The 26785-nt window shown below is 41.3% G+C and overlaps 1 long non-coding RNA gene across 5 annotated transcripts in view; it reads left to right on the top strand.

Annotated features, from left to right (window-relative positions):
- The window catches only part of LOC123799796 (uncharacterized), a 61070-nt gene extending 34307 nt beyond the window's left edge, over nucleotides 1-26763 (top strand). For 2 of the 5 annotated variants that reach the window (XR_015725268.1, XR_006781698.2), the window contains one exon: nucleotides 1334-26763. This is a non-coding gene — a long non-coding RNA (uncharacterized LOC123799796). The remainder of the gene's footprint in view (nucleotides 1-1333) is intronic. The other 3 variants (XR_006781699.2, XR_015725269.1, XR_006781697.2) reach the window with 3 other exon arrangements.
- Nucleotides 26764-26785: the final 22 nt, after the last annotated feature.

Genomic DNA, 26785 nt, shown 5'->3' with positions numbered 1-26785 from the left:
CTGCTGTGGTGTCCACATCTCTCCCTTTCTGTGCTGTCATTGGGCCTGGGACCTGGGGTGTGATCCTCAGTTCCTGGGCCCTATGTTTTCTGAGCCTGTTTCTCCAGCCTTCTCTGTGATTCTGTGAGTTACTCGATAGCCTTTCAACAAATTCCTTTTCTGCTTAGATCAGGCAGAGTTGGTTTCTGTTGCTTGCAACTGAGAACCCTGACTCTGTCCAACTACAACTGGTTTCAGTCGATCGTTTGCAGATGCTTTTTTTTTTTTCTCACTGCCTGCATTCTTCGTGTCTCTGCCCTCCTGGCAATTCCACAAGTAATCCAGAAAAGGAGGAATAAGCATGCAGAGAATTTGACCGCAGCTGGGAAGTGAGCCAAGAGGACTCTGAAGAACGTGAATATTAGATCTCTCATTTTGTCAGGTGGGGTGGATGCAGGATTAAGGAGAGAGAAGGCTGTGAGCTGTCCATCATATTTTATTTTGCAACCGAATTTGGTTTTACAGTGATTACCTGTGGCACTTAAAAATCCCATGAGGATATGGACCAAGTCTGTCTTGTTTTCTGTAGTACCTAGGTCATATTGGATACTTAGTAAATAGTAGCAAAGGGGTGATGATGGAAGTCTCAGGAAGAGAATTCGGGGAAGAGAAGCTTAATATATCCTAATGCCTCTTTAAAAAAAGAATTGTCTCAACTCTGTGGGAGCTGAAGATTGAGCCAACACTGCAGATATTTGGTTGTGTTGACTGAAGAGCGGGAGCCTGGAGCTTTAGCCATCAGACTGTCAAAGACAGAGACAACACACTCCCAGGCAGGCAGAGCCTGACTTGGGTCTAGCCCAGAGAGAATGCCGGTCTGTTTCTTCTTTGGAAGGGGCCCCAAGAGTGCCTGCAAAGCTGAACTGAGATGGTTCTCCGAAAAGCATTTTGAATCAATTTCAAATGTGTTGACAGTACTTGGTTGAAACCCCAGAACTGAGTGGAAGGTGGGTAGAGTTAACTTTGAATCTCGAAAACCAAAGGCAGGTTTCCCTGTCAGCTACCTTAACTGTGTAAGAACCTCAGTCCATCTGTTGTAGTAAGCTGGTTTTAAGTGACCCTGACATTTGGGTTTGGATCTACAGGGTGCATTTGCTGCAAACCCTGACTCTGATTCTAATTCTTGTTTGTGGCATTAACCAATGAAACCTTACCTTAGGTAAGTCTCTTAACTAACTTGGTCTAAGCTTTCATTTCCCAATTTCAAAATCCCTGGTTTTGAAACAGACGGTTTGGACCATCTCATTCACCCATTTCCTATCTAAAATGTGACCTTTCTATTATTTTCCTTAAGGACAAGAATCATGTGTTCTTCTTCAATATGCCCTTCCGTCCAAGTACAAAGCTGGACACCGCAGGCACAGACAGCCTGCAGTATGGCCGTGTTCCAGAAAGGCCTAGGCCAAGACTCCTCTAAGAACTTTCTCGAGCCAGGACCCTGGGCCAGCAGTGATAAAGTTAGAAGAGGAAGAGCACTGGCATCCTTTGATCTGTAACCAGTTATAGAACCTTCTGAACTGCTCTTAATGCTCAGGTTTGCTGTTGGAGCTGGACTTCCAAGGCCCCCACTTCGAGCCCAGGTTCATCTTTAAATTCACATTGAACAGTAGAAGAGGGTTAAAGCCAACACTCCCAATACGGTCTGGGGCTGGTGGAGGAGAGATTCGTGAAATATCATACACATGTATACATCCTTAAAGCTGTGCTCTAGAACTTGGTTTTAACGCGCGGAATCCGTGGTGACTGTGTCTGCCCGGTGAGGGTGCTGCAGTGCTTTCCGTCCTGGGCTTAGAATGGGAAGTCATCAGTGACAGCAGACAGGATGGTCATCTTATTTCCTCTGCTTCCTTCCGGGGAACAGGTGAGAGGACTGCAGGGAAAAGAGAGGGGGGAAGGAAAACAAGGAAATCCCAGCATGGGGAGCAGGGAGGAGAGAGAATGGCAACGGACGTGGGAGCTCAGCTGCCAGCAAAATTCTGATGTGCTGCCTTGCTCTGAGGACAGGAGGCAAGTCTTCCCAAATCCAGGCGCCCCAACATGATTGTGAAAGCCACACCCATGGGCCCACAGACAGCCAACACTGCTGTGGAACCTGTGAGACACCTTGGGAAGCTGCTCGAGTTTCTGGAGACATGTCTCTAAAAGCTGCCCTTTGTCCCTGGTGGATGCTTGGAACCCCAGTGAGAGGCGGCCCCAGAGCTGCCACCCAGAGCTGAAACCCCCCCCCCCTTTTTAAGGCAAAGTTAATTGCAGAAATTTTGTTCTCAATTTTGTTCTAGGGCTCATAGCCAATTCCTTCTTTCCCAGTGGCGGCCGGCAGGGCAGACTGAGCAGGCGCAAAGAGCTTTGATGTCAACAGAGGTAGGCAGGGCAGGCCCCAGTGGAAAACTGTGAAGTCAGCACAGTTATCTCCAGCACTCCTCCCTTCCCCCTTGCTTCCCCTTTCTCCACCCATTTCCCCCTCTCGGCTTCCAGCTTCTCATTTCCCAGGGGACCCTGGAACATATGAAAACCCACCCCTCCAGAGATATGAGGGGGCCAGCTCATGGCTCCAAAGCTATCAAAGTCTGCTTCCCCCCCCCCCCACGTCTAAAGCAAACAAAGGCGTGCATTCCATACATTTCCTAAGGAAAGAGAGTGAATACAGAAACCTTGTCCTTTGTGCTCTCTTGGTGAAACCCCAAGAGCCTGGGGCCTCAAGTTTGAAGCTATCTTCCTGCCTCCTGGGGCTTTAAAAGGAGTCAGAAGTGCCTCAAACCAATACATCTGCTTGGTTTATGGCTCAAATTTAAACCACAAATTATAAAATGATAAATCGCTACTCGAATCTCTTCCAGGAAAGACTATGTTGTCAAGATTAAGTTACAGCCTCATGGCTCTGTGAGTGAGCCTTGCTGCTGACTAACTCTCTCACTCATTTTCCTGCTGGAGATGTTTTTTCTTCATGAACTTTCACTGTTTCTGAATACTTTTAAACAAAGAAAATGACCGAAGGCAGGAAAAACATCGGGGACTTCTTAACCCATGGAGCCTTTTACAGGCTTTATTATGTAACGGTTGCTTTCGTTTTGTGAGCGCCAAAGGAAGTTGAAGAAACCTCTTTCTTCTTGAGCACTTCACTGCCAGAGAACAGTGAGACATGGCTTCACGTGGGCAGCGACGCTCACTTCAAACTCCAGTTGGGACGTGGGGCAGTGGTAATTCAAAGCTGCCTCAAGGAATCTGGGTCTTCACGTCTCTGTTCAGGGATTTGGGCAGGATTGCAGCATGAATTACTGTGTTTCATCCCCATGAAAATCAGGTCTTTGGAATTCTCTCACGGGGCCTGGTCTAGCGACAGCGGAGTGTGACAAGTCATGAGGCCACATGCACGCTCTCCTGTAACGATGCTCCTCTCCGCCAGAGCTCTGGCAGGCCGGAGGAGAGATGAGCTCCTTGACTGAGGCCCCTACACTGTCTGGCTGTGGGTCTGTCACACTGACCTCATTCTGATTACCTGAGGCTGCAGGGAGAAACGCGACTATCCATTGTGTTTCTCCAGCACGGTGCCTTGGTCATACAACCCCGACCGGGTTTCTCCAAGGCCACTCAAGTCCTCAGGACCGTCAGACCGTGAGTCAGAATCACTGCAGAATTTCCTCTTAAGCGCCTTCTGGTTTCTTTTACACTTCAGCCCCTTCGGTCTCTTTCTTGGGATCCCCAGACCCTGTGTGGCAGCTTTTGTCTCTCTCTTCCTTGGGGTCCCTGGGTCCTCACGGCGGTTTTCGTCCTCTGACATCATTCCACGGTCTTGCCCACGCCGGCCCCTGCAGGCCCTGCCCCAGCGCCTCGTGTCTCTGCTTTTCCTGAAGTCGGCCTGTTGTCATTACTGCTGCTTTTTCTGGGACACTTCAAGTGGTGGAGAGAGGTTTTTTTTTCCCTGTGATTACAGCTCTTTCTTCCAATTTTGACTAGTCTGGCGTCTCTCTGATTATAGCTCATTAGGACTCCTGAAGCTAGAAGGCACTTTTTTTTTTATGCCGCCTTGTTTTTATTTTTTAAAATAACATGCATTATAACTTATTTTTGCAGGGCAGGATACAGATGAAAGCAATAACAGTCATGAATCCCACAGTCCAGACAACCCCAACAGCATTAAAAATAATAATCATAAAAGTTGTGAATATGTGGGAAGAAAATAAAAACAATTTTAAAAAGGTGTAAAAGGAAGAATAAAAACTTCCCATTCTGCCTGAGTCTCTCCCCCGAACTATAACCACTATTGCTATTTTTTTGTTTATTCTCGGTACTACATATTTATCTATGTCCTTAAGAAATTTTACATGAAAGCGGTCTTACTATACTTATTCTGGATTTTGCTTTTTTCACCCAAAATGCTACCTTAGAAATCTTTCCACATGTGATCTGCAGATATACTCCCTTCTTTTAATGTCTGCAGAGTCTTTGTTAAAAGAGAATGTGCCTTCCTATGAAAGGCACTCAATTAATGTAATTCCTGCCCCCTTTCTGCCCCTTTACTTCTACTCCCTGAGGACAGAGTGACTTATCTGACTAACAAGCTTGGGAGAACAACCTAGACATGCTGGGTTCAGCTCTGCCCTTTCTGCTTCACCCCGAGTCGCCTGTGGGGAGTGTGCCTTCTGCTGCGGTAGAAGCAGACAGGACTGGGTGAGCGGCCGCACGAGTCTACGTTTCATTGGTAGAAATGTCTCTCTCATTTAATGTCAGCTCGCGTATGGTACCACATCCAACTTTGTCTTTTATCGGGGTTAGTTAGGCCTTCATCTGACAGTCCTTTGGTTTATTTTTCAATTCATTCAGAACTAGAGCAGGGAGGAAGGCTGCCATTTACTGGGCCTACCTAGGGTCCCCAAGTATTGTTCCTTATTTAGATATCTCAAAATGTATTTGATCCGTTTTCTAATGATGAATGTTTAGGTAGTTCCGGTTGATGGCTTGGACAGACAACACCTCAGCAAACATCTTTATGCATATACCTGGGTGTACTTTTTGCAAGCACATCAATGGGTAAATTCCTTATAGTACAAGTGTTGGGTCAACGGTATGTGCCTTTGTGTCCCAAGTAAAGATGGGAGAAAAAGCCTCCCTGGAAAGGAGTACCAAGATAAGAAACTAGTAATCATAATGGCAATAATTAACATGGAGTTATTTCCTGTTGTGTGCCAGATTCTGGGCTAAGTACTTTGCATGTGCTAATATTTTTTGATCCTCATAACAACCATATGACAGTGACGATTATTCACTCCATTTTGCAGTTGAAGATTCTGAGATCAAAACTGTAAAATAATTTGCCCAGGGTCACAAAACTAGTAACTAGTGGAGTTGGAATCCAAGTCCCTGTTTGTGTGATTACAGAGCTTATACCACTGACCGCCTGACTAAAGGTGTTCCCCATGACATAGAGTGGGTGGTAGCCTGGTCAAGCACTTGAAGATGTGTGAGGACCATTGGTTCAGGGCTCAACTCACACATTTATACATATATGGTAGAGTGACTGAGAGTACAGAATCTGCAGCCAGACTCTGTGGATTCAAATCCCAGCTTGGCCTCTTACCAACTGTGTGATAAGCTCCTAGCTTTCCTCATCTGCAAAATGGAGATTTTTAAGAGAATTAAGTCATTCAATATTTGTCAAGCACTAAGAACACTGCCTGGTATAGAGTAAGGCCTTCGTAATTGTTTGATTTTTTAAATTAATTTTTTAATTTAAATTTAATTAACATATAATGTATTATTGGTTCCTGAGGTCGAGGTCAGTGATTCATCAGTCTTATATAATACCCAGTTCTCATTACATCACATGCCCTCCTTAATGTCTATCACCCAGTTACCCCATCCCATCACTCCACTCCCCTCCAGCAACCCCCAGTTTGTTTCCTATGATCTTAAGAGTCTCTATGGTTTGTCTCCTTCTCTGATTTCATCTTGTTTTATTTTTTCCTCTCTTCCCCTATGATCCTCTGTTTTGTTTCTTAAATTACACTTGTGAGTGAGATCATATCACAATTGTCTTTCTCTGATTGACTTATTTCGCTTACCATAATATCTTCTAGTTCCATCCACATCATTGCAAATGGCAAGATTTCATTTTTGATGGCTACCTAATATTCCATTCGGTATATATACACACCACATCTTCTTTATCCATTCATCTGTCGATGGACATTTGGGCTCTTTCCATAGTTTGGCTATTGTGGACATTGCTGCTAAAAACATTGGGGTGCATAATTGTTTGTTAGGTAACAATTATTTTTTACTTCCAGAGACAGTATATGAATTCACATTTGTATTACACAATATAATTCAAATAAAATACAAATATATGTAATAAAAAGTTTTAAGTCCCCCTTCTCCTTAAGCATCTGCCTCCATCTGACCCCAGTCAATCCTACTTCTCTCTTTAGGGGTTAATGGTTAGTGTCTATTCTTCCAGACTTTGTTTTATTTTGCTTTTCATATGTGTTTATATGTATATAGTTTTAGTTGTGTGCCTATGCTATTGGAAGAGTACTTTACCATAGTGATTAGTAAATGGACACTGGAACAAGACCATCTGAATTCAAATCCCAGCTCATCTACTTGCCAGCTGGGTGACCTTAGACAAATTACATAACCTTGCTGAGACTCAGTTATCTCATAATCTCCACAATGGGGAAAAAGCCAGTACCTTCCTTGTATGGAGATAAGATGAATTAATATATACAAAGCTTTTTTTTTTTTAAGATTTATTTATTATCTATTTTAGAGAGAGAGTATGTGCACAGGAAGGAGGGGCAGAGGGAGAGGGAGAAAAGTCTGAAGCAGACACCGTGCTGAGCACAGAGCCCAATGTGGGGCTCTACTCACAACCCTGAGATCACGACCTAGGCCAAAACCAGGAGTCGAACACTTAACCGACTGCACCACCCAGGCGTGCCTATATATACAAAGCTTTTTAAAAAAATGCCTGATGCATAGAAAATCCTCAATAAGTGCTGGATCTCATAATTCTTCCTACATATGTTGTATGAGGACTTCTCTGTCCCTTGACAATATATCTTAAGGATTATTCTACAGCAGTATATATAGATATACCTTGTTTTAAAATTGGTTGGTATGATGTTTCATACTACAACCACAATGCGGTGTATTTAGATGTGTTCTTATTTGGGTTTTTCTAGCACGCAGCCTTTTCTCATCTGAAAATACAGAGTCCTGGAGCCAATCAACACTAGCTTCACCAGCCATCAGTGTATTTTACTTCTTCTACTTAACAAACGTGGATAGTGCTTACTACCTGTTACACAATGCCCTAATCACCTTTAAAATGTTAACTCATTTAATACTCATTATGATGCTTCTGATGTAGGGGCTACTTAATCCCTATATTACAGATTGGGAAATCAAGGCGTAGAGAGGTTAAGTAACTTACCCAAGACAGCGGGGCTAGGAGAAGAAGTGCTAGGATTCCAACCCATGCAGTCTGGCTCCCAAGTTCATCCTCTTGACCTCTCTGTCCGTACTCTGCACCTCTCTTCTCTGTTCTAAAATCTGCAGCATCACTTCAGGAAGACCTTGAGCCTCACCTTGTCACATTTTCATCCATATTGTGAATGGGAATTCAGCCTCTTTGGAATATACTTAGGAACATACAAGTACTCTAAAAGGGCAACCTGATTGCTACATCAACAAGACTCCTTAAACTACCAAGAGCCAGCCTCCCTAAGGACTGTTCTGACGATAGCCAGCCAGCGTTGAGAAAACCCTTCAAGTGATGATACCAGGACTCTCCTTCAGAGGCCCCAGATCTGGGCTCTCGACTCTGTGTCTCTGTGCCACGCTGGCCCGCCGAGCAAACTCACAATGCAGGTCAGCAGACAGCCTTAAAATAAACAAATATGTTTGTGTTGTGCCCAGTTATGGAACAGCGCATATCCAGTTAGGTAGTGCAAAACTCATGCAAATAATCTTTTCTTTTTCCAATTCCTGCTACATATGACCTTTCACAACCGACTTGGCCAACTCAAATTCCTAAAATGCTGAGGTCCAGAAAGTCTGGTCAAAAGTTTGCTAGTAAAAAATGAAACCCTGCCTCCTCTGTCTTCCATCACTGCCCCCATCCCTACCCTCAAGCTACTTTAGCTTTTAGACATGTGGATACTAAATGCCTTTTCCCTTAAAGATATGGGTGAGATATTTCTTTTGGAGTATGTCCAGACAATCTGGAAAATCCATACTTGATATTAACTACAGGAAGCATATTTAAAAAAAAAACAACAACAACAGACGAGGAACAAGAAATAAAATTAGGGCAGACTATGGGCCTACCCTCTTTAGAAATCAGTATATCTTTCCAGATGGAAGATTCTCTAAAACTGAAAGGTGTTTTTTTTTTTAATTTTTGGCTTTGTTAAGGAAAAAAATATGTATATGTACACTTCAAATTTAATATTCTGGAAAGTACTTATTTTAATAACAGTTTAAGTTTTCATTTCAAAAGTTATTGCTCATTCTAACATACTAAAACCTGCATTTTCCTTTTATAAATAAACTTCTATCTCTGGGTTCTGTCCTTATAGAAAGAAGGTACTTAAGGCCAGTTTTCTACCCATCCCAAGGCTTAAGTTTGGCTCAAGGAGCTTCCTGTTCTGTTCCAGCTGTGACATGTTGAAAGTAGACCTGACAATTGCAGACAGCTTGCTCTACTCTTTGAGCCGTGGCTGTGGCTGTAGCCCATACTGTTTTAGGAAATAGGATGGAAGATAAAGAATGGGGGGAGCTCTAATGGGAACAGGAAACAGGGTCTTCTCAGGGACTCCTTTCTACTCCTTTACTCTTCACACCATTCAAGGGGTCAGAATGTCTCTATCACCTCTGTCTACTTCAGTTCCTTTCACAGGGAGGTACTTCAGCTTTGGGATGGGACCACGGGCTCATCTTACCCTTAATTACAATGAATAAAGCTAGAGATTGGATACAAGAAACTATATCCTGGCAGAATTGCTAAGACCAAAGACAGAAGTTTATTGAAAAAGAAGTGATCCATTTTCATTAAAAATATCAAACCACATGCAAAGAGATCAATCACCATGCCCTCTTATACCGGTATCATCTAGTGGAAACTGTTCTAACCCCTAGTCCCTGCTAAAGAAAAAGTTAGCTCCAACAGTCCTGTTTTGTACCATGTGATCCAGCTCTCTGTTCTCACAGCTGATTGGACAAGAGGGGGACACCTGATTCAAGGCCAGTCAATCCATAGATTGGCTAGATTCCCTTGACCTGTAGCCAGGTATGAAAAGAGATGCTGGGCAAATCAGAGTCCCTTTCTCAGAGAGGTGGCATGAAAACAAAGAGAGGCATTACCAGTTAGTAGCAGGACAGAAAGGAGTATGGCTGAACTATATTTCTTTCTTTCTTTTTTTTTTTTTTTTAAGATTTTATTTATTTATTTGACAGAGAGAGAGAGAGACAGCCAGCGAGAGAGGGAACACAAGCAGGGGGAGTGGGAAAGGAAGAAGCAGGTTCCCAGTGGAGCAGGGAGCCCGATGCAGGGCTCGATCCCAGGATCCTGGGATCACGCACTGGGCCGAAGGCAGATGCTAAACGACTGAGCCACCCAGGCACCCCTGAACTCTATTTCTAATGATGAAATGCTGTGGACACTTACGAATTTCTATGGGAGAGGTCTGGACTGCCACCTCACATTGAGAACTAGCTTTTAGCACTGGTTTCTCTGAAGCCAGCCCATTATGGTTCCTGATCCTGCGTTTCTGAAAACTCCCATTATCTTATCATGTATTTTTCTTAACATACTTGAGCTAACTGGAATGAGTGCCTGATACTTGTAGCCAAAAAAAGCCAAACTCAAGCACTATCAAAAAGACAGGCAAAAGTAGAGCCAAAAAAAGGGGGACCGAGGAATCAGGAAGGTCTAAACCAGAAGCAACAGGAGTAGGTGACTTTGTTAAGGGTCTTGAGGTTACAAATAATGCTCTTGAAACTGACTCAGGTTGATTAAAGAAGAGAAAGAAAAAAATAATTCATGTAATTATGTGAAGGATACTAAAGGGCCAGCCAACATTTTAAAAAACTAGTGTCAGTTCCTCAAAATGTTAATCCACAGGGCTGTTGCCAGATGACCCAGCAATTCCACGTCTATGAAGAGGTATGTGCACACAAAAATTTGTACACCAATGTTCACAGCAGCATTATTGATAATAGGTAAATAGTGAAAACAACTCGAATGCCCACCAACTGATGAATGGATAAACAGATATAGCCATACAATGGAATTTTAGTCATAAAAAGAAATGAAGTTTGGTACATACTACCACATGGATGAACCTTGAATAAGTGAAGGAAGCTAGACACAAAAGGCCACATACTGTATGATTCCCTTTATGTTAAATGGCTAGGATAGGCAAATCCATAGACACAGAAAGTAGTGTAATGGTTGCTAAGGGGCTGGGCAGAGTGGGAAATGGAGGGACTGCTAATGGGCCTGGAGTTTCTTTTTCTTCCTTTCTTTCTTTCTTTCTTTCTTTCTTTCTTTCTTTCTTTCTTTCTTTCGAGATTTTATTTTTAAGTAATCTCTATGCCCAACATGGGGCTCGAACCCATGACCCTGAGATCAAAAGTCGACTGCTCCACCAACTGAGCCAGCCAGGTGCCCCTGGAGTTTCTTTTGCGGTAGATATAAATGCTCTGGAATTAGATCGTGATGATGGTTGCACTACTCTGAATATACTAAAAACCACTCAATTGTATAGTTTAAAAGGCTTAATTTTATGGGATGTGAATTATATCTCAATAAAACTGTTATTACAAAAATTATGTATGTACAAAAACAGAACAAAGCAGAACAAAAAAAGGAGTGTCACAAAGTAGAAAGCCAGAAACCATACAATTCTCCCCTCCCCCCACCCAAGGTCATCTTTGCCTCCATATGAACGTTTGCTTCATTCTTATCTCCCTACAAATCAGTTTTTTTAGCTTTTTCATGCATATAGCTGACAGACAATGAACTCTGTAGTTCAAAACTTGTATGTCGTGATAGAGACTGACTAGATGATCATCTACCTATTTTCTCTTCTTTCTGGGCATACGACTGGACTACATTTCCCAGTATTCTTTGCAGTTAGCTGAGGTCAACTGATAAGTTACAACCTTTAGAATGTGGACAGAAGGGATGCATGTGATTTCCAGGCCTGACCAACTAAAAAACCTACTCCACACTCCTCGATCCTCTCCTTCTTCCTTTGACTACAGCCTTAGAGAATAGTTGAGCCACTAGATGGAAGGAGCTTGTGTACTTGACAAAATTTGTAGGGCATAGCATTTCCCCATCTCCATCTTCCTACACTGAACTGTGATATTATGGAAAAATAAACTAAAGCTACTGAAATTTGGGGATTAACTTCGTCTGACCCTATATGTCTTCTGTATAAGAGACTATCCCAGATTGACTGGCTGACTCTCAATTCCAATTTGAAATCTTTAAGAAAATTGTACTGGCCTTATGTGAGTCAGGTAGTCTCCTAGTTCAGTCAACTGAAGCCAAAGCATGAGGCCCCTGCAGGCCTACTCATGGAAGTGAGCAGCATTTCTTAGAGAAAAGATGTCTACTGTCATGGTTGAGTAGGAGGGGTCGGTGTGAACCATGGAGACGAAGACGCGATGCCTAGAGTGGCTTTTTGTTTCTCTCCCCAACACATTCAGAGAGACAGACATGGACACAGATACAGATATAGATATAGATATAGATATAGATATAGATATAGATGATATAGATATATTCTAGTTCCTAATTCTAAAAGTAAAGTTCCTTTTGGGCAATTTGAAAAAAAAAATCAAGTCACCATTTTCTTTCCTCCTTTACTTTCAATTTTTTCCCTTCCTCCCATCCTGTGAGGCAATAAAATATAGTAGCTAAGGGTGGCTAAATCTCTAGAATGAGACTACCTAGCTATAGCCTCGCTTCACCACTTTCTGGCTTTGTGACTTTGGGCAAATTAGTTAACAGCCCTCTGTCTTCATTTCCCCATCCACATGGGGATATCAATGATAGCCCTCACCGTAGGGGAGTCTCAGGAAGATTAATGAGTTCATATGTGCTTAGTGCATAGTGTAGTACCTGGTACCTAGTGAGAACTTGTTTATTGTTTGTGGTTATTATGCACCTGAAACTGCATTCCAAATTTCTAAAATTTTTTCTTGAATGTTCTAAGGATGGAAGGTGGACTTCATCTTTGAGTAACAACTATTTTTATGCTCTTGAGGATCCGAAAGAAGTGGCAACTTGGGGACCCTTCTTGGAGACACCCTCAACCAGTGGAGTAATCCAAATACAGATGTTTTAGATGGAGATGCTGAGGCTTCTGTTTAATAACACAAAAAGCCATGGGGCATGGGGCTCAGTCGGTTAAGCGTCTGAGTTAATCTCAGCTCATGATCTCAGAGTCCTGGGATGGAGCCGCACATTGGGCTCCCCACTCAGCAGGGAGTCTGCCTGTCCCTCTGCCCCTCCCCACCCCGTTGTGTGCTCTCTCTCAAATAATAAAATCTCTAAAAAAAAACCCCGCCATACACAAAAAGCCATTTTTTATTGGGGACAGGTGTATCTCTGTCCAGATGGTTGCAATGTCTCATTTCCTCTGTTGATGGTCAGAAATAAGAAGTTGGAGGGGTGCCTGGCTGGTCAGTCAGTTAAGTGACTGACTTTTGATTTCAGCTCATGTCATGATCTTGGGGTTGTGGGATCGAGCCCCACATCAGGCTCTGCACTCAGTGTGGAGTCTGCTTGTCCCTCTCCCTCTGCTCCTCCTCCGGGCTCTCTCTCTCTCTCAAATAAATAGATAAATAAAATCTTTTTTAAAAAATAAAAATTAAATTTAAAAAAAAGAAGTTGGGGCAAGAGTACCAGAGGAGAGCCCCACCCACGAGGGTGGGGAAGCTCCAGCGCCACTGTGTGGGCTGAGAGCTGAGGGGAGGGGCTACTCAGAGGGAGCCCCTGGAGAGGCTTCTACAAGGGAACTTTAGAAGCAGTGATATTCGATCTCCACTTTTAAGTTTTCTTTCTCTGCACTGTAATTCCTTTATGTAATCCTCCAGACTTCACAAAGTTTGTTGAAATTGCAGCCTTACGCTAGCTGTGCCTTGGGTAATAGAAAGAAGGTTTTAACATTTCATGGTAAGGTAGATTAGAGAGTGATGGCCAGCTGGAAAAGACATTATGAGATGTCCAGGGGTGATTGGGGAGGAGTCCTAGAGCAGGTGACCAGCATGGATTGTGGGATATGTAAACACTTGCTGGAGAGTCTCAGAAATACCCGGAGAGAGGACTGGACTTCCTGCAGTCATACGAGATGGAGAGTAGAACCATGATATGTGAAGAGAAGGCAATCTAATAAGGCTGGAAAACCTGGAGAATATCTCTCTTTCACTCTCTCTCTCTGTGTGTATGTACATAAAACATATGTGTGTTGTGTGTTTGCATGTGTGTACACAATATATATCCACATTGGGTTTATAGTACATAATTTTTCACTTTATATCATGAGGCTTTCTTAGTATCCTTAAATATTATTCAAGTACATAATAAGTATATAATGAATAATGGCCTCTTAGGATCCTATGGTTTGATTATGCTGTGCTTTATTTAACTAGTTCCAATTACTGGACTTTTTTTTTCGTTTTTCACTTTTGTAAATAATACTGCAGTGAACATTCTTATGTATTCTTTTTGCATATTAAAAAAATTAATTTGGGGGCTCCTGGGTGGCTCAGTCGGTTAAGTGTCTGACTGTTGATCTCAGCTCAGGTATTGATCTCATGAGTTCAAGTCCCGTACTGGGCTCCATGCTGGGAGTTGAGCCTATTTAAAAAATATATTTTTTTTTCACAAAAAGTTCTCAGAGCTGTATTTCTGTGGCAAATAGTATGAGTGGTTTTAGGCTTTCTATAGAGATTGACAAATTGTCCAATAGAAAGATCATACCCAGAAGGATTCCAAAACCACCATGCTCCTTCCCCCCAGAATTGTATGAGTGTCCATTTCACTACATCTTCCTGGGGTAACTTGCACATTCAGGGGATTGACTGTGCTCATTTAAAGATGCTGAACATGACAGACACGGACACAAGAAGGCATTTGCTTGTTACCAAGGGATTTCACCAAGAAAATATGTCTCAATTTCCATGTCAAAAGAATTGCCTTTCTTTACCGTTACAATAGTCTCTCTCTACAGGGTTGGCTGTGAGGAAACATCCATATTCCCTACAGAGAGAACTCACTAGATTCCTTAAAGGGAGCTTATTCTTCATTCTCCGCTTTCTACTTTGAAGGCAATGTGAAATAATCCATCTTCTGGTGACGTGATTGAGGGAAAACCTTGTCTCCAATTCTCTCAAGTTTACCCCTGTAGGTATTCTGGCTCTAGGTAAATGCCTACTAGGTCTTACGTAATATACTTATTACAGTGACCGAGACTTTAAATATCATTATGGGGAACATTGGTGGGAAAATGTGACTGGGGCAAAGAGATCACTTACAGGACCAGATTGATTTATCTAATGTGGTCCGTGAGAACATGAAGGGTTTCAGGGAGGATTTGATGTCACATCTTTGAGAGAAACATCACAAACAATGTGCTCCCACCAACTCTCCTGGCTCTCCCTTAAGTACACCGCTCAATTCAAGGATAACCATGAGCAGCTCAGAGTCCCTGCACCTCAGATGGGCAGGACCGTGTAGGGCAGAGTCTACGAGGGAACATCTACGCTGTTAGCCTGCTCCCAAATAGGGAAGTGTGGGTCAAAGAAGACATCTATGCAAACTATTCGATTTCTCTGACTTCGTGAGTTCATGGGAAGTAGTTCTCTGGAAGTACACTAGAACTCTGTTCTGCACTTTAAACACTTGACACCGCAACTCCTCTACTGAGCAGACATGAAAACTAAGCAAGAAGGTTAGTTGTAGCTTCTGAATTGTAATGAAATCATAAAAGAACCCCGGGCTAGTGCTTGGAATGCTGTACATTTCCTTTTGTTTTTAACAACACTGTTGCTGACTACCAAAGAAATCCATGTGCATTATAGAGATAGAAAAAAGTACAAAGAATACAATAAAAATCACCCATAATCCCAGAATTCAGAGATTACCACTGTTAACATTCTTGTAGGTTTTTTTCACTCTTTTTTTTTTTTTTAAGATTTTATTTATTTATTTGACAGAGAGACAGCCAGCGAGAGAGGGAACACAGCAGGGGAGTGGGAGAGGAAGAAGCAGGCTCCCAGCAGAGGAGCCTGATGTGGGGCTCGATCCCAGGAATCCGGGATCACATCCTGAGCCAAAGGCAGAGGCTTAACGACTGAGCCACCCAGGCGCCCCTTTTCACTCTTTTATCCATAGATCTATATACATACAATCATCTCTTTATAATCCTGAGGTCATACAGTATTATTTTGTAATCTTCTCTTTTCTTGTTGCAAGTTGTTTTTAATTTGGCACCGTTAAAAAATAAAATTGTGAGGACACTTCTTGGTAGATACCTCAATAGCTCTGATTATTTCCTTTGGGCTCATTCCTAGAAGTGAGGTTGCTGAGTTAAAGGTAAATCTTATTTTAAGGCTTTTGATAAATACTACTAACATGCTTTCCAGAAATGTTAACCATCGTACACATCTGTTAGCGGTGTATAATACTACCTGTTTACCTGCTTCTTCATCTACACTAAATAGTATTAAAAAAAACTTTCCCAGTGTGATTTCTGGCAAATGGTATCTCTTTATTTTAATTTGTACATATCAAATATTCTTGTGCTTATACAGAATTATTGGTGATTTGTATTTCTTCCTCTGTGAAATGCCTGCTCCTGCCCTTAGTTGCCTATGTTGCTTGACCTGCAGTTGGGACAACTTGGTGAGCCTGGTTTTGTGCAAAATCCTGGATAACTGAGACTGGCAATTGTTTGGCACTGACGACAAGATGGTTTCCCCAGCTCCCTGGGGGTACTTCCACAGGAATGGCTTCTTGCTTTGGTGTGAGAGTGGTCCATCTTATGCCATGGACTGTGTGTACCTGGGTCACATCTTGCCACACAGGCTGGTGCAAAAATGCTGCCATTTTGAAATGAAAGTTTTAGGTCTGAGGTAATCTCGTATCATTTTCATTCATAGACTACCAGATTCATAGATCCTCCCAAAACTTCAGTCTTCACAGTTTACATTGAGGGGACATGGCTAGGGAGGCCTTATCTGGAAATGACCATCCAGTTAAGTGCAAGGCCCCAGGTACCCAAGAATGAAGAGCCCGCCCTGTCCTGGGAGGACATTGATGATGACCATCATTGGCCTATGCAACTGGAAATGCTCTGCCATTACAGACCATTCATACCTTGATCAAGCACTCAGTGTGGGCAAAGCCAAGCTTTAGACTAGGAGGAAGGTGAGGAAAAGATCCAAAAAGCTTCCTGACCACCTACACAGAGGCCAGCGTACATGCACGTGCATGCGTTCTGTTTGCGTGCACATGCACAGAAAATTATCAAGAAAAGAAACTAAAGGGAATGACATGATCAAAAGCAAATAATTCATATCCTATTTCTTCCGGTCTTTCTCCAGAAATAATTTCTGACTGCCTAAAGGCAAATTAATACAGTTAACACCCATACAACTTACTCCTCTGATGGACCAATAATAGGCACTCAAAGACTACCTCCCTAAAGTCTGCAAGCAAAAAGGAAACTGCTTCATAAGTACATTGGAAAGCCTTTTTGTGCTTTAATTACACCTATAAAGAACCATAAACCGGCGGTGGGAAACCTCCAGGCTTTTAATCTTATTATTATAGTCCAAATGTTTCATTGTATTTAAGAACCACTTAGACTTCTTACATTTCTAGTTACAATTTTTTATTTTTACTTTTTTTAAGATTTTATTTTTTGTAAGTAATCTCTACACCCAGCATGGGGCTTGAACTTATAACCCTAAGATCAAGATTTGCATGCTCCACTGACTGAGCCAGCCAAGCACCCCTATAATTTATTTTTTAAACTTTTATTTTTATTTAGTTATTTATTTACTTGCTTATTTATTGAGAATGAGAGAGAGAGAGAGAGCAGGGAGAGGGGCAAAGGGAGGAGAGGAGAGAGAGAATCTTTTTTTTTTTTTAAATATTTTATTTATTTATTTGACAGAGATAGAGACAGCCACCGAGAGAGGGAACACAAGCAGGGGGAGTGGGAGATGAAGAAGCAGGCTCATAGTGGAGGAGCCTGATGTGGGGCTCGATCCCATCACGCCGGGATCACGCCCTGAGCCGAAGGTAGACGCTTAACCGCTGTGCCACCCAGGCGTCCCGAGAGAGAGAATCTTAAGCAGGCTCCACGCCTAGCACAGAGCCCGATGGGAGTGGGAAGAGTGATCCCACAACCCTGAGATCATGACCTGAGCAGAAATCAAGAGTTGGATGCTCAACTGACTGAGCCACCCAGGTGCCCCTGTTTTTTAAGTACCTGTTCTTTACTCATAGACTTCTGACATCTGGAGAGAGAAAATTTTTAAATAAAATAAATCTTACATTTTATGTTCATTGTTATTTAAATCAGAGGTCATTTTATCTGTAGGCTTTGTAAGATTTCTTTACGATGTTTTGATACTATATTTGGTCATCTGGTAACTAGATTTAAATTTTGGTGTTTTAAAGGATCATAGAGTAGTGAATATCTAAAAATATGCAATTGCGATATCATCTGATGGTACACCTAAAATTAAGTTTATAGTTAATCAGACTTAGTTTTATCAGGTCATCTGCAATGGCTTGTTGAGGTTCTACTGTGGTATGAAACAAGTATGGATGAATAATATTGGACTTACTCTGAGTAGGACATAAATTAGTCTAAGAAATATTATCTTCTGAGGACAATAAGAAATTCAGATGGATGAGAAATTGTTATCTAAGGAATGGTCATTATATTTAGCTTACAGTACAAAGTGAATAGTGAAGTAAGGGGGACAGTAGTGTGGGGTGGGGAGGAAGCATCTAGTAGGTAACTAGTGGAGAGTCTAGGAAATCAGGTTCTCCAGCTGGAGGAGGAAGGAGGAGAGAAGACTTGGTAAGGTACCCCCACTTCTAGAAATGTGCCCCTTTACCATTTTTCAGCTCAACTTAATCTTCTGCTTCTGCTCTTCTTTGTTCACTCAACAAATATTTATTGAGCACTTTCCATATGTACTTTTCTAGGAGCTGGAAATAACAGCAGTGAACACGACAAACAAAATCTTGCCAAACTTTTGAAAAGATAACCTGTATTTTCTCCTTCTACGTTCACACCACCCTTTCAGTCTTCACCCCCTTACAACCTGATATCCTTTCCCACCATCATGATAAAAGAGCTCTCTAAAGACCAGTGACTTTCTAATCACTGTATCTAGTGCCCCTTTCTCAGTTTTCTTCTTCCTTGGACTCTAGTATTTAATATCATCTGATTTCCAACATTTTTTAAAGTCTCGGGTTCTGTGATACGGCACTAGGTTGTTTTTTTTGTTTGTTTGTTTTTGTTTTTTATTTTTATTTTTTAAGATTTTTTAAAAATTTAATTTAATTTTTTTTAAAGATTTTATTTATTTATTTGACAGAGAGAGAGAGACAGCTAGGGAGAGAGGGAACACAAGCAGGGGGAGTGGGAGAGGAAGAAGCAGGCTCTCAGAGGAGGAGCCTGACATGGGGCTCGATCCCAGAGCTCTGGGATCATGCCCCGAGCCAAAGGCAGACGCTTAATGACTGTGCCACCCAGGCGCCCCTTAAATTTTATTCATGAGAGACAGAGAGACAGAGGGAGAAGCAGACTCCCCACTGAGCAGGGAGCCTGATGTGGGACTCGATTCCAGGACCCCAGGATCACGACCTGAGCTGAAGGCAGACGCTTAACCGACTGAGCCACCCAGGCGCCCCAATATGACACTAGTTTTAATTTGCTTCCTACAACTGTTACTACTTCTTCCCTGACTCATTCTTTTGCCTCCTGAGTAAATATTGGTGGTCCCTCAAGTCCTACAATCTGCTTTTCTCTCTCTCGCTCTCAAATCTTTTCCCTTGAAGATTTCTCATGGTTTACATCTTTGGCTCTGTTTAGAAATATCCTAAATCTATATTCCCAGACCTAGCCCTCTACTGGACTCTAGTCCCACATTGCAAACTGTGTGCTGGAGGCTTCCATCTGGGCATCTGAGCATGATGCTAGCACTATCTGTTTAAAAGTGTTTGTACCAGGGGGCGCCTGGGTAGCGCAGTCGTTAAAGCGTCTGCCTTCGGCTCAGGGCATGATCCCGGCGTGCCGGGATCGAGTCCCACATCGGGCTCCTCCGCTGTGAGCCTGCTTCTTCCTTTCCCACTCCCCCTGCTGTGTTCCCTCTCTTGCTGGCTGTCTCTCTGTCACATAAATAAATAAAATCTTTAAAAAAAAAAAGAAGTGTTTGTACCAGTCAGGGTTCTCAACTGCAAACAACAGAAACCCACTCTGGCTAAGTCACACAGAAAATGAATTCACTGGGAGGGTATCAGGTGGCTCACTGGGTAGACAGGGAAGCCAGAGGACCAAGCATGGAAAACGGGCAGGAACCCAGGCAGTCTAGGGCACGGAGAGCACAGCCAAATTCACCCCACAGGAGGCATCTATTGAGGACGCTGTCCTGGAGCTGGCTGTCCCCTCATCTGCCCCCCCTTCCCTCACGATCAGTGCTGGACTTCAATTTTTCAACCTAACTTCCAGTGTGGTACCTAACTGCTAGTTTGTGTGTTATTCCCCCCAGTTTAAAAAGCTGAGCTGGGGCTTCCAGTTGGTCTAAGTCATGGTAAAAATGACCTCTAATTCCCTTCAGCTTCCACAGAAGGGAAGGAATTCTGACGCAAGCCAATGAAATATGGCAGTTAATCACCGTATTTTATTTTCTATATTCACCTCATTTCTCAAAGTTTCCATTTGCATTTAATCCAATTATTTTCTCTGTCACTAGGAACTGCACCTCAAAACTCTCCTTTACACCTTCCTCTCCCTCAGCTTCTGAGGCAGTCATCCAGGTCTGTAAGGGTTTTGTTTATTGTTCATTCATGCGTTGTTTCCCTTCACATTCTTTTCTTCTTGGACCTTTCCACAGCGACCCCTCCCTTGAAACAGCCTCCTAATTGTATTCCCCACTTTCAATGCCTCCTCCAGTTTATCCACCCACAGGTTCATTTTCCTGTGACAACACTTTGATCATATCGCTGCTGCTAAAACTACATTGTTGATAGATGTCTCAGCTTGGCATTCAAGGATCTCCACAATGAGAATCTCAATGAGACTAAGAGGCAAACTGGTGCAGTAAAAAGAACTTGACCCTCAGATGCAAACTGACATGAGTTCAAACCCTGATTTTCCCACATTCTAATTGTATACTTCTGAGGCTCATTTTTTTGGTCTGAAAAATGGGGGTAATAAAATATATCTCCGAGGGCATTTGTAAGTCAGCTTTTTGAAAGTCAGAATGGTGTTGCTATAATTTGCATTTAGGTTGCAACATCAACTCACAGATGCTTATAATGGACAATATTCAGTTACAGACCTGTCTGATTCAAAACCTTTAATAAGGTTGTCATCAATGTGGTTTTAACACAGGCAGGTTGGGTCAGCATTCTACATGTTTTGGGGGCTGGCAATCTAACCATCATTTACAGCATTGTTCCTGATTTCAAACAGCTGACTTACAAATGACCTTTTGGAAATATTTTATTTGCAAGTAGAGAACTTCCTGTGTTATTAATTTTGAGAGTTGAATTTCCCTGATTGGCTGCTTTCCACTATAACATGGCTATTTTAAAGTATTTCCCTGCAGAATTTCAATTTTGTGAGAAGCTGCTATGAATTCCTTGTGGGGGAAAAGTGTACAGTTATGGTGGACAGATGAAAATTATTAGTTATCATTTCTAAGGTTTCCCCAGCATCCGGTAAATGTGGCGAAGCTCTAGCACATAGAAAGAAATTCTGAAGCTTGTTCTAGAATCTCAAGCCCCACTTCATGACATAAATCCTAGGTTGGCATTGGGAAAACTTAACTCCTCAGCCCACGCTGGGTCTCTTTTTTTTCTCTATTTGTCATGAACGGCACCATCAGAGCTATCAACATTAACTTACGTCCATATTCATTCACTCACTCATGCATCCACACAGCAACTCCCCCTAAGTGAGGCATGTTTGGTGATCGCCACAGGATAGATTTCATTCACATAAGCTCTTGCCAAGAATTTACAGGACTGTTAATTGCTTGATTCTTTTCTGAGGTCAGTAAGTCTGGAAAGTCTTAGGTAAACGATAACAATCACGCCAAGCTTGGTAAAACAATTATTTAATAAGCATGATATTTTAAACCAGTCTCTACAGATACAATTTGTGGGTGAGTGTGTGCAACATATTTTTTTAAAATTTTTGCATCTTTAATGGTTTTTAAAAACTAAAACACATTTATGATATTAAAATAACATAAAAGTGAAATCCCCTGTATCTCTCTCTACCCTTGCCTTCCCCCACTCAATTTTATTTCCTAGAGGCAATTACTTTTTAACACTTGGAGGTATATCCTCCCACACTCTGTTTTTTTCCTTGCAGTCATTTTAGTCAGCCCTAGGCATTCTTTACGGTTAGAAGCTAAAACAAACCTACCATTTAGCCTCTTAGGGATTTTGGAGCTCTTTCCTACACTGCTTATGTTAAACATATAATTAAAATAAAGAAACTTTTCCCCCCCCAAAAAACATTTAAGTTTTGTTCTCTATCACACATAAGCTCATGTGGACAATCTACACAATTATGTGACTATAGTGTTTAGTCTTTAAAATAACCTTAATACAGCAAAATAAAAGGAGTGGAAAGCCCAACATACCTAAGAAAAACTAAAAACAGAGCAAAACAAAAAACACTTCATTATTCTTAACTGACACTTTTTTTTTCTGAAGGTTGTTTTATTGCAAAACCATAAATACAACACTGACATGACATCATTTAAGTAACTGATCCTATCTAACCACTAAAAGAATCAACCAACTGGGAAATGTTGCAAGAATTTGGGGGTAGGGGGTAAAGTCTGGGCTGGGGCTTTTGGCAATTTAAGGAACCAAATGGAACCTTCCTTTTCTTGGGAATGTGCCACTTTTGGACAAGAACAGACAGGTAAAAACAGCACCATTGAAACAGCTCAGTTTTAACTTTTATTACTTTGTAAAAATCTTTTGTTTTATTTCCTGTTCCTTTTCTCCACTTGACATCAGAAAAAGTTTTAAACTTTTGAAATTGATTTGGCAGCATATGGAGATATGGTACGAAAACAAAGTGAAACGAAAAATCCAGAGGACACAAAGAAAACCCTAAGTAAACCCTCAAGTTTGGTCTTGGGGGTTTACAGATCACAAGAACCGTCAACTCAACCCCCATGCAATGTGACTCCTTGAAGAGCTGTTGGATCCACACCAACGACACGGGAGACCGCAAGCAACGTATTCTTGACTGACACTGAGAGAGAAAAAGTCGAGAAGCCAGAAAGAGTTTACAGTTACCCTTCAAGGTCATCTAGCCGATGAGAGCAAAACAAACCAGTGTAAGAATTTTTTATTTTCCTTCAAAACTCAGGTCAAGGCTTTGACAATAGGTGTTGTGTGTCTTTAAAAGTATTCTGAAACTGGGATGCCTGGATGGCTCAATCAGTTAAGCCTCTGCCTTCAGCTCAGGTCATGATCTGCCCCAGCTTATGATCCCAGGGTTCTGGGATCGAGTCCTACATTGGGCTCCTTGCTCAGTGGGGAGCCTGCTTCTCCCTCTGCCTGCTGCTCCCCCTGCTTGTGCTCTGTCTCTCTCTCTGACAAATAAGTAAATAAAATCTTAAAAAAAAAAACCCAACAACATTCTGAAACTCCTCCCACCATAAACCATTTTGACATAGAGGGGAAGGTAACTATGCACAGAGTCAAGATGCTACATATAAAGAGAATGTTTTAAACTTGTATTATTTGCTATAGCTATACTTAGCCCTTTGCAAAGGAAAATGAATGAAATTGGAAAATGGTGTATATTGTATATTTACCTGAATTAAATTGCACTTAAGGAGCTCAAAGTGAGGGGCAGGGGGAGTTCTGAATTGAAAATAATCTAAAGATAAATCCTTTGAAGTATCTAAATAACCACCTAGTAATTGGTAATTGTATCGTATATTTGGATTTGTATGTGTGTTTGGTGATAATGCATGGTTATGTTTTCATTTTGAGGGATTTATGTTCAGTCTTCCATTTTATTATGGCATTATTAAACAGTTTGTCAGATCTAATTTGATAAATATAAAACCGAAAAATTAATACTGGTTGCTTTAAAATAGTTAGACATTGGTTGTTGAATAATGTATTCATTTTGACAAGTTTTTAGAGTTCTTCTATGTTTGTCCTATATTAATAAATGTTTATTGACCAGCTTCTCTGTAATAAGCACTGAATATACAATGGTTTAAACAAAAACAGGCACCACACAAGCCCACTTAAAATAATAACAGCAGCTAATACTTATCAAGTACTTAGAACATAATGGACCCTGTTCTAAGGGGTTTACATGTATTATTTCATTGCATCCTCTCAGTAACTCTACGAAGTAGAAATGGTATCATCTTCATTTTACAGAGGAAAAAGCTGAGGCACAGGGACAGTGTTACATAGCTACTAAGTGGTAGCACTGGGATTTGAATCTAAGCAGTATGATCTCAGAGCCTGCAGTCTTAACCACTGGGATGTACTACCTCTCCTATATGTAAAGCTCTCCCTATAGTATACAATATAATGGGTGAGACACTTATTGAATAATCATTCAAGTAAATAAAAAGTTATAACTGTTAAGAGCTATGAAGGGAAGTGTGGCAGGACCTATTTGGTTAGTTGTCACCAAAATGTTTCTCTCTTCCTTCTGGTTACAAAGTTAGGCTGTACATTCTAGCCTCCCTTGCAGTTAAGTGCAGTCATGTATGTAACTAAGATGTGGCCCACTGACTATGGATAAAAGTGACAGACACACTTACATGCCTGAAACACAAAAGCTTCCTAATCAATCCTCTGTGTTCTTCCACTACTACTCCTATTCACTAGCTGAAAAGAGTGGAGTTCAAGATGGAAGCTTGGATCCTTGAATGACTTCATGGAGCAGAGTCCCCTGATGATCTGCATTGGATACTGATAGAAGTGAAAACATTTTATTACATTAAGCTAACTGAAATTTGGGAACTGTTTGAGTAACAAAGATCCATTTAGATCCAGACTACAATGATCTGACTAAGGGTATGGTCTTCTCACCCAAATCTAATGGCTTGAATTAGCCCCCCATTAAATTAAAAGAGAGAGAGGAATTGGGGAAGGAAAGCAAAGACATAAATCCTGCTTGAGTATTACGTGTAGGAAAGAAGTATGGGTATGGTTATTGGCCCATGTTGCTGACTGGAAGCAAATGGATCGGAAACCTACCAAGTTTTTGAGGGAATCATGTTCTCAAAGAAATCCTTTGATTATTTGAGCTGGAAATAACCTTTGGATCTCATATTTGTACAGTAAGGAGTGAGCTGAATGGGCTATAAGGAAAGTATATTCCTCAACACCCTGTCATAGAATAGCAAAGCCAGGAGCCATGGAGTACAAGGGACAAGGAAATTCCTTGGAAAGAAGGTTAAGATTTAAGTGAAGAACTTTCCTTGCCCTTCATAATGCTTATTCCAGGATTCCGGAATTGCTGTGCAGGAATAATTGCTATATTTCTCCTCCTAGTTGTCCTTTTTCTGCACAAGCATTTATGTCATTTTTCCTATCTTTGTCATATATATACATATATATATATATATATGTATATATATATATATATATATATATATGTATATATATATATAAATTTTTGATTGTCCTCACTAGTTAGGATGAGCATGGGTTACTTTTTAAAAATAAAAGTAAGTGAGGGGCACCTAGGTGGCTCAGTCAGTTAAGCATCCAAATCTTGATTTTGGGTCAGGCCGTGATCTTGTCATTATGGGATTGAGCCCTGTGTCAGGCTCCAAGCTGGGCATGGAGCCTGCTTAATATTCTCTCTCTCCCTCTCCTTCTCCCCTCTGCTCGAGCGCTCTCTCTCTCTCTTTAAAAAAAAAAAAAAACTGAAACAGATGCAGATTAATCATGAAGTTAGTGAAACTTAAACTCTAAGGTTCTCTTCCAAGGCTCTAAGAAAGTGTGTCTTTCCACTATAATCTCTCCTTTGTCACATTTCCCATTATGTCAGGTGGTGTTGGAGTGGCTTCAGATATTTTAGGTATCTAGCTAATGGAAAGTTGAGTTGGGGATACATTTAATTTCAGGCTTAATGAGATACTTACATGGGTTATAATCACTTACATTTAATTAAATTATTGCTGGTTGTCTTTGTTTAGCAATAGATTCCAGGAGTATTCCTATGGGCCACTGCACTGATTCACCCAGCATCCTATCATGCAGGTGGTAGGGCTAGGGGTTATAATACACTATGAAGATATGGCTAGCACTGAAATTGTGTGGGTCTTACGGAAGAAATAAGGTTTGAAACATAAAAAGCCAGAAGCTAGACTAGGGAAAATTCTTTTAATTGTTATATGTGTGTATATATATATATATATATATATATATATATATATAGTCATTGATGTCAAACAAAATAGAAGTTCTCTCCTATTAGGAATATACTCAATAATTCAGTATGCATAATTTAAAATTCACGATACGTTTTATTTATTTTCTTTTTTAAATGGGTATCACGTGAAATAGAATTAATCTGAATTCCTGCAGCAGCCTACACACAGCTGTACTATATGTGCAAAGTGATTTTTTATGCATTCCAACTATATCCCAATAATAAAGACAAATTCAGTCAACTGTGCTAGAGGAAAAACTGTTATCTTTTTATCCTCTCTATTAAAAGTTATTTAAAAACCACTGTCGGGACGCCTGGGTGGCTCAGTTGGTTAAGCATCTGCCTTTGGCTCAGGTCATGATCCCAGGGTCCTGGGATCAAGTCCCGCATTGGGCTCCTTGCTCATTGGGGAGCCTGCTTCTCCCTCTGCCTGCCTCTCTATCTCTCTCTGACAAGTAAATAAAATCTTAAAAAGCAAAACAAAACAAAATAAAAACCACTGTCACGGGGCACCTGGGTGGCTCAGGCAGTTGAGTGTCTGCCTACGGCTCAGGTCATCCTGGGATCAAGTCCTGCATCAGGCTCCCTGCTCAGTGGGGAGCCTGCTTCTTCCTCGCCCCCCTGCTTGTGCTCTCTCTCTCTCTCTCTCAAATAAATAAATAAAATATCCTTAAAAGAATAAAAAAATTAAAACCACTGTCATACTCAAACACTAACCTCATAGGCTTGATGTAACATTGGAATGGGGTTAGGCATAAAACACCTGGATATAAAACGTGTCATATAGGAGGATCCCAGTAAAAGATATTTATTAAGAAAAAAAGAATCATTGTCATATGAAGAAATAATCAAAGAGTATGCAACCAAGAAATTTAGTAAAAAAAGTATTGGAGTTATGTTGGGCAGTTAATTGAATGTTGTATTTCTTGATTTTGTAACAGTATTCGCAGCCTTCTTAAAATGTGTAATCTGTTGTGATTTCTTTTCTGGGTCTAAATAAATACTCCATTTAACCTAATTTTTGCTTATTTTTTTAGAAG

Source organism: Ursus americanus, chromosome 7 (genome assembly GCF_024610735.1).
Source record: "Ursus americanus isolate L20-20 chromosome 7, mUrsAme1.1.p, whole genome shotgun sequence".
NCBI lineage: Eukaryota > Metazoa > Chordata > Mammalia > Carnivora > Ursidae > Ursus > Ursus americanus.
This window is presented reverse-complemented; position numbering and strand designations above follow the sequence as displayed.